Here is a 9,574-nt window from a genome sequence, read left to right on the forward strand (position 1 = left end):
TTGCTGCAATAAAAAAGTAGTTTTATCCATTGGCCTGCATGCAACAAGCCATGATGAGTTGGCAAACTCTTCGGCAGTTGAAAGGGCAAAGTGTGAAAGGGCATACTCAAGAGTTCAGAAAGAGAGAATTGATGTTGGGTATCTCATTAGACTCACCAGAGACTCTTTTGAAGTACATTGGTGGTCTACATAGCTACATGAGGCATACCATCCTCATGTTTAATCCCACTACTATAGATGAGGTATCTGTACAAGCTACTCATCTAGAAGCTAGAGGAAAGAATGGAAATCCAGAAGTTGGGGGACCATCCCAACCCACTGTAAGCAAGAGCAAGGAGAAAATAAAGTAGAAGTGGAAAGCAAGGAAGGCTAACACTGCACAGAAAAGCAAAGCTTCATGCACTCACTGTAAAAAGGAGGGGCATGATGATGAGCACTGTTGGATTCTGCATCCAGAGCTATGACCTAAGAAGTCCGAGGGCAAGAAGAAGAAGATTGTTGTAGCTATTCAGAAATATTTGGGGTCAGACTCGAGAGATTAAACAATCATTGCAGCCACAGGTATAAAAGGTAAGAATTCTGAAGCATCTACTAGTAATTCTGCTCAAACTATTATTGATGAAGAACATGAGAGAAAAATACATGAGCTTTTCCATATTCGAGTTATTTCCAAGCATCAAAAGATTGATACTTTGTTTGATAGTGGCTCATAAGTAAATTTGATTTCTGAAGCAATTTTAAAGAAATTGGGATTAGCAACTACACCTCACAAGAAACCATACCCATTAGGATGGTTGAATGATAAAGCACAACTACAAGTGACTAGACAGTGCAAACTCAAGTTTTATTTTGGGTCAGCATTGGTAGATGAGGTTGAGTTAGACATAATTCCTTTGGATATATGTGGAATTGTTTTAGGAAGTCCTTACTTGTATGATAGAAAGGCTATTTTCTATAGAGTTGAGAACAAGTATCTACTTGTTAAAGATGGAATCGAATACTTTGTAAGAGCTCACAAGCTCAAGAATAATTATACTCTCATAAATTCTGGGCAGATGAAAAGGATGATAAATTCATGCAAACAATTCTTACTAATGGTTGTAAAGGAAAAGAAACCTAATAAAACCAATGTATTTGAGGGTTGTAATGCTCAGTAGCGAGCTGATATAGAAAACATTGTTCCAGAGTATGATGTCTTGTTTCAGGAACCTAAAGGTCTGCCACCCAAAAAGGAAATAGTACATGATATTATTTTGCAGCAAGATGTTCCATTTCCTAACATTGGGATGTATAGGTTGTCTGCTTTAGAGAATGCTGAAATCAAGAAGCAGGTGCAGGAGTTGCTTGAGAAAGGGTTCATCAGGCCTAGCACATCACCATGTGGGTCACCAATCATTTTGGTGAGAAAGAAAGATGGCTCGTGGAGAATGTGCATTGACTACCGAGCACTGAATAAGATAACAATCAAAAATTGTTATCCCCTTCCTCACATAGATGATCTTCTAGATCAATTGAAGGAAGTTGTTTATTTCACCAAGCTGGATTTGTACAGTGGATACCATCAGGTCAGAGTTGCAAAGCAAGATGCATGGAATACTGCTTTCAAAACAAACCCGGAATTGTATGAGTGGTTGGTTATGCCTTTTGGATTGACCAATGCTCCTGCTACTTTCATGAGATTAATGAATGAAGTACTCAAACCTTTTCTTGATGATTTTGTTATTGTGTATCTGGATGACATTCTGATTTTTAGTAAAACGTGGGAAGAACACTTAAAGCATGTTAAGCAGACATTAGATGTTTTGAAAAGAGAAAAACTTTATGTTAAACTCTCAAAATGTGAATTTGGCAAAACATCTCTAAATTATTTGGGTCATATAGTAGGGGGTGGTGAATTTAAAATAGATCCCTCTAAAGTGGCAGTCATTATAAACTGGCTTAAACCCAAGTCTGCTATAGAAGTGAGAAGCTTATTAGGAGCAGCACAATATTGGAGGAAGTTCATTTCTAATTTTTCGTCAATTGCAGCTCCCTTACATGCTTTGACAGGATTGAGCAAGGTGTTTCAGTGGGGAGGCAAACATAAAAAAGCCTTCGACACCTTGAAAGAAAAGATTAGTACAACACCTATATTAGCACTGCCAGATCTACAAAGACCATTTGAAATCCAAACAGATGCTAGTGACTATGCCATGGGAGTAGTGTTGACACAGCACATTAAACCCATATGTTATCATTCTGAGACTTTTAATCCTGCAGTTGTTAAATATCCTACATATGATAAAGAATTGTATGCATTAGTTCAGAGTGTGAAAAAGTGGAAACATTACTTAATGGGCAAAGAGACAGTAATACATACTGATCATCAGCCACTTCAATATCTACACTCCCAAACTAAGTTGCAGCAATCAAGACATTACAGATGGATGGGTTTTCTACAACAGTTTCATCTAGTCATCAGATATAAAAAGGGCATACACAACAAAGTTGCAGACATGTTATCTAGACCCATTATAAATGCATCTACTATACTTAAGCATAATTTTGTGCTACATGAAAGCTACATAGAACAATATGCTTAGGATATGGACTTTAAAGATGTATATGCAACTTTATTCAAGGAAAAAAGGTAGAAGAATTGGACTACCATGTGAAGGACCGACTCTTATACCATTGTGGGAAACTCTGCATTCCACAAATAGAGAGAGTAAAGATAATTAGAGAGGCACACACTTCTCTGATATCAGGTCACTTTGGGGTAAGTAAAACAACTGCAAAGATTTTGTTATTGGCCGAAAATGAATGAGACAGTTTCTAGATATGTAAGAGGGTGTACTATGTGTGCTAAAAGCAAGCCCAGCAATAGAAAACTAGGCTTGTACACTCCTTTACCAGTTCCTTCTCACCCTTTGGAAATTGTTTCCATGGATTTTGTTGGAGGACTGCCTAAATCTAGGAAAGGTCATGATTATCTATATGTAGTTGTGGATAGGTTCAACAAAATGTGTATTTTGATACCTTGTAATAAACAGATTACAGCTGAACAAACTGCAAAATTATTCTTTGAACATGTATGGGTTCATTTTGTATTACCCACTTCTATTGTATCTGATCGAGACACCCGATTTGTGGGGAATTTTTGGTCAAGTCTGTGGGAAATGATGGACACTGAACTGAATAAAAGCACAGCTTTTCATCCACAAACCGATGGCCAGACAGAAGTTGTTAACAGGATAGTGATCCAGTTACTCAAGGGATATTGCAGCAAACATCCTAAGCTTTGGGATGAACATTTGTGTTACGTGCAGCATGCTTACAACAGATCCAAACACTCTTCTACATAGAGATCTCCTTTTGAGACCTATTTTGGTTTCATACCAAGGTCCCCTTTGGATTTTGTCTTTGGTAAAGATAGCATGGTTGATGGACACAGTGATGTGGACAAGGCAACTAGGTTCATTAAACAGATCCAAGAGATCCACCAGGTAGTACAGGAATAGCTGGAAAAGAGCCAAGCCAAATACAAGGCTAGGCATGACAAGCATCGGATGGAGCATATTTTTCAAGTTGGAGACCAGGTCTGGCTGTATATAAGCAAGGACAAGATGCAAGGTGAAGGTAAAAGCTAAAGCCTATCAGGTATGGACCTTTTAATATACTTGAGAAGATTGGTGAAAATGCTTTTTGCCTTGATCTGTCAGCTTACATGCACATCTACTCAGTCGTAAACGCAGATTGCTTGAGATTGTTTGAACCTTCAATGATTGAGGATCCCAAAGAGCAAAGTCAGTTGCCTTCTATTGATGACCTGCTACCTGAATATCTTAATGAACTGCAGGAAGACACAGTCTTGGACAGGAAGGTGAGCATGACACGCAGAGGAGATGTTGAGTACCTCAGAATTGGACTCAAAGGTTTGAAGCTGAGTAATGCAAAGTGGATTGAGATTGGACAAGTGAGGCAGCAGTATCCTCACTTAGTTGATGCTTGAAAGAAAACCAACTTTTGGTGGTCCAAAAGCTTTTTCAGTGGGAAGGTCGTGATCCAAATTGGATCCATAAAAGACTATCAAAGAACCATGATTGTATCAGGTCGGGACAAATCTCTAAGAATTCAGAACCGTGATAAAAAACACCCCTAAACTAGTGGCAATGGCAGCCAGCGTGGAACGACGAGGACCTCGGTCAAAGCGCGTTGATCAAGGCCCATGGAGATTGCGTAGGAGGTCAAAGTAGCCCCTAGGAGCCCCGGATTGGGAAAAGGAGGTGGATTTTGATAGGAAAAGGAGGTCAAAGTAGCCCCTAATCGCACATCACTTGGAAAACAGGGCCGAAATGGGGGAGGCTTAAGCACTTTGTCACGTCAGGAACCGGAGAACCACGGGCGAAAAGGCTAAAGCACTAAATGTACAAAGGTGGGACCCATGCTCTTGAAATCGGCGGTATTGATCGGGGTGCCCTCAAATGGTAAACAGTTTTGGATGGAAGCGCAGCGATCTCACTCAATGATCGACGCGTGGCAAGTGGAGGTGAGAGAAAACTGTCGTTGATCGCTTGCTAACAGTTGAGCAAGTCAAGCGCGTGAGACGTGCATATGGCGTTGGATATGGAGGCCCCAGATCAGATGGCTGAGATCAAGCCCGATGGAGGAAGCGGAATCGACAAAGGAATACGCCACGATTTGTAAAGATTTGGAATCCATTTGACCGCCACGGTGGAGGAAAGACTTCATCCACGATGTAACTAAAGAAACGAACTGACGAAGCAGGTTGGCGCTATTTAGAGGAGGACAAGTGGCTACTCCCTGAGAGTTCATGATGACATCGAACAGGGAACTCAAAGCACAGTTGTAGAAGGTGAATCGACAGAGGCGAAAGAGGAACCGAACAGGCATTGGAATGAATGGCTAAAAACCATGAACAATGAAAAGAAACAAGATAGTCGAGTCAGTCAGAGCGAACCTCGAGAGGAGGACTTAACACTGAGAAACAGAAATTAGATGAAGCAAAAGCAGAAGGAGGACAGAGGGCCGAGCTGACTAGAGGCAACATCGAGCACTGGAGGCTTGAGAGATTCAAGCCATCCCATAGAGGATCTGTCTGGGCTGAGCACCATATTGGGCTCCCCACTGTAGACCAGAGGGTCACAGAGCTGGCAGGAAGAAGAAGAGTTTGTGTACTACAGTGGCTTGGGGAATCCAAGAACCACCCTGCCAAGCAAACCTACTTCAGGAGAACTCACATTGAGTCCCTGCATTGTAATAAAGACACAATAAAAAAATTCCACCACTGAAAGCTGGACCGGAGACGTAGCCCTGGAGTATAGGGTGGACTCCTTATTAAAACTCTTGTGTCTTTGTGATTGCTTACTGTATTTCTCTGTTGTCTTTCCATTTTATTGTCTATGTATTGGCAATCTGATCGATCCGTTGCTTCAATAACATACACACACCAGCACATGAGTCTGTAATACCTTTAAACAATAAATCTTTAGTTGATGTCACTCATAGGGTGAATATCAGATCATACAGAGGAACTGGTGACCACTAGTAAAGTAAGGCATAAAAAGTTTTCTGGTTGATAAGGGATTTTTTGTCTTTGTTTTTTATTCAGTAGAAGACAAAAATATCATCTTTAGGAATGGACCATATTTCATGCGACCTCAGGGTCTGTATCTAAACTCATCGTCACCAGATTTCATTCTGACACTAGATGTGCCATCAACAGTTTCAGTGTGGGTGTGCCTACCTCATCTTCCACTACACTGTTGGAACCCGAAGTCACTAGAAATAATTGGTAACACCCTAGGAAAATCATAGACAAAGCAGAGATAAGGGATCAGTATTCATGTGCAATAATATGCATCGAAGCCGACTTGGAAATAAGGTTACCTGAAGCCATAAAGTTAACAATAGAATACTGGTATTATATCCAAGAGTTAGACAATGAGAAGCTACCATTCAAATGCAGAAATTGCCATGAATATGGGCATTTCACAGGATACTGCAAAAAAAAAGGAGGAGGAAGATCTAGAGAAGTCGAAAGGAGAAAAATGGATCTAGGTGCAGAAAGTAGTCCAGAATAAGGAGAGTAACAGGAATAAAGGGAAAGAGGTACCAATGGAGTCTAGAACTCCCTTAAAAGGAATGGTTCAAACGGAAAAAAGAGGAGAATAGCCAAAGACAATAGCCTCAATAAACCCATTTGAAACCCTCAGCACTTCAATCGAAATTCAAAAAACATAGATAGAGGAGATTGAACGCCAAGTTCCCTCACTCGAAGCAGAGAAGATGAACATAGAAGTAACCCAACTTGACTCCCTAGCAAGAACCTCCTCCTCATCTACATATGTAGAAATGACAAGGAAAAAACCCCTGGAAACCTCTGGGTCATCGAAAGATGAGACATTCGAGAGACCCTCTAAAAGAGTTGGAAGGAAATCTCATAAGGAAGCCAGGGAAGAAGAGGGGGAGAAGCAAAACATGCAAGGTAGCCAATCCACCATTGAAATGTTTATTGGGAGAAACACCATAACAAGGCCCTCTAAGGGGGGATCAACTCACTCCAATCCAGTTAAATAATGAAACTAGTCTCTTGGAATTGCAGAGGCTTGGGGAACCCTTTGAAAGCTGAATCAGTCAAAGATCTTATGAAAATAGAAACTCCCAAGATCCTCATGCTTCAAGAGACTAATATTGAAGGGGAAACCCTTCTAGATATCAACAAATTAAAATGGGGAAAAAATGTAGGAAAGGCCATTAGTGAAAGATGTTCCTCTGGTGGCCGAGCAACATTGTGGTCGGAGGAAAAGTATCAACTAGAAAGCTCCTCTTAGACCCAACAACAGATATTCATCGAACTTCGACACCTCTCTAGTAAGCTTTTCATCTCTCTCTCTTCAACATTTATGGTCCAGTCCACCTTACAAAGAAGAAATAATGCTGGCAGACCTTGTCTGATTTCTTAGACATTTACTCCCTTCAAAATATAATAGTGGTTGGAGATCTCAACCTCGTCATTGATCCAAAAGAAAAGAGAGGTGGAAATAGTGGCAGCGACCAAATGCTTCCATTAGTAGAGGATCTAATACTTCATTGGGATCTTCTTGACTTCAAACTGAAGAAAGGTCTTTAAACCTGGACAAACAATAGAGCTAGGGTAGAACACATCTCTACTCGCCTAGATCATTCCCTAGCATGGAGCTCTTTGTTGCTAGGAAAAAAACTGATCTCCTTGAAAATTCTCCCAAAGCTGGCCTCGGATCACAAACCTATTTTCTTACAGCTGGAAGAGGAAGAAAATTTGGGCCCTATCCCCTTTAGATTCAACCTGCATTGGTTAGGGAAAGAAGGGTTCATGGAAACTGTTCTGGAGGCATGGTCCATACCTGTGACAAGATCTCCTAGCTTTGTATGGGAGCAGAAACTAAAAATAACCAAGAGAGCTCTGAAAAAATGGATTAAAGAACCCTCAAATTCTCCTACCAGCAACAAAAATGAGACAGTTTAGTTTTTATCAGATCTGAAAATGGATTTGGAAAGTAAGGAGATCTCTGCTTCAGATTTAGAAAAGGAACAACCTGCCCAAATCAAATCATTTCACGCTTTCCACCATGAAGAAGAGACTTGGAGGTTTAAGTCTCGTAGCTTGTGGCTTAAAGTTGGAGATCGAAATACCTCTTTCTTCCATAGGAAATATAGAGCCCGACTATCTCAAAATCATATCTCTGAAATAACTTGCTCAAATGGGACTGTGCTCAAAGGTCAAGAACAGCTAAAAAAGGTAACAGAAGATCATTTCCAGAATCTGTACAAAGAGGATGGGAATGGGAGTGAAGAAGCCATCTCTGAGTTTCTCTCCGATATTCCATCTTTGGTAAGCAAGGAAGACAACACTAGTCTTATGAAACCTTTCTTCGAGGAAGAAATTTGTAAAGTAATATGGTCCATGGAACCAGACAAGGCACCAAGACCTGACGGCTTCTCAATTCATTTTTATAGAATCTGTTGGGAAATAATAAAAACTGATCTTCTGAGGATGATTAAAGATTTTCATCAAAAAGTCAAAGTGGGAGGCAGTACTAACTCTACCTTCCTTGCATTAATACCAAAAGAAGTGAATCCAGGTACTTTTGACAGGTTTAGGCCAATATCGCTCTGTAATGCATCAAACAAAATCCTGAAAAATTGCTAGCAAACAGAATCAAGCAACTTCTTGGGAAACTCATTTCTCCCACCCAAGGCAGCTTTTTCAAAGGGAGACATATATTGGACAATGTAATATAGGTGTAAGAAGTCATACATTCCAGTTATCTTCGGTGGTAGCAAGGTATGCTCATAAAGTTAGACATGGAAAATGCATTCGACCGAGTAAATCTTTCTTTCCTATACAAAGTCCTCCTTTCCTTTAGTTTTAGCTCTAACTTTGTCAATTTGATTAAAGCTTGTACTGAAAAGCCATGGATAGCTCCTTTAGTTAATGGCAGGCCAACAAACTATTTCCAAGCCTCGAGGGGAATAAGGTAAGGATGCCCCACCTCCCCTTTACTGTTCATTCTGATAGCAAACTCATTAAGTAGAAAATTGATAGTTGAAAAGAAAGCAGGGACAACTCCGGGAGTCAGGTTGACGAAAGGGCTAGAGCCTCTCAATCACACACTATTTGTAGATGATACTCTTCGTTTGGGCAGAGCCTCCATCAAGATAGCCAAATTTGACAGTGTAATTCTTCAAAATTTCTGCATCATATCATGAGCTCTTATAAATAAAAGGAAAAGTGCAATATACGGGTAGAATGTGGATCAACAAGCAATTCAGAGAATAGCCCTCTCCTTAGGCTTTTTGGGATTCACTTCTTGGGATAAAATCAAATATCTCGGGTTACCAATAACCCTGGGCCCTAACAAATTATCGGTGTGGAAAGAGCTAATAAGAAAAATTAAGTCCAAGATTACAACTTGTGGAGGTCAATGGATCACCAATGTTGGCAAACTCATCCTTATAAAATTTGTTTTGTCCTCCCTACCTATTTATCAGGCTTCCTTTCTTCTGGCTCCAAAGAAGATCATGGAACAGATCTCTAGACTTATCAGGGATTTTCTGTGGAGAGGAGGAAGAGGAAACCAAAGAAAATTCCACCTAGTGAATTTGGATACAATTAAATGCCCCATCTCTGAAGGAGGCCTACAAATAAGAGACCAAGGCCTTTCCAATTTGGCTCTTGGAGGTAAAATACTTGGACCCTCTTCTCAAATAGCAAACACCTTGTTAGTCAGGTCATAAAGAAAAAATATCTAAAAGGCTTATCGCTACGGAACATTCAAATAGATAACAACATCAAAGGGACGTCAATATGGCATCTCTGCTGGGGTGGGATGGATTTCTTCCAAAAGCACTTGTATCGCATTCCTGGAAATGGAAAAAACACAATGATGTGGCAAGACAGCATAATGGGATAGTCGCCTTTGAGCAAAAATGAAGCAATCAAAGAAATCTGGAACTAGCCCATTCAGAAAGGATTCCTCACCTTTGCAGATATCTCGACATGGGACGACTCTAAAAAATGGCGAACTTGGGA

The sequence above is a fragment of the Pinus tabuliformis genome, chromosome 8, assembly GCF_031772625.1.
Source record: "Pinus tabuliformis cultivar Carrire ecotype Pingquan chromosome 8, CPIR1, whole genome shotgun sequence".
In the NCBI taxonomy this organism is placed as follows: domain Eukaryota; kingdom Viridiplantae; phylum Streptophyta; class Pinopsida; order Pinales; family Pinaceae; genus Pinus; species Pinus tabuliformis.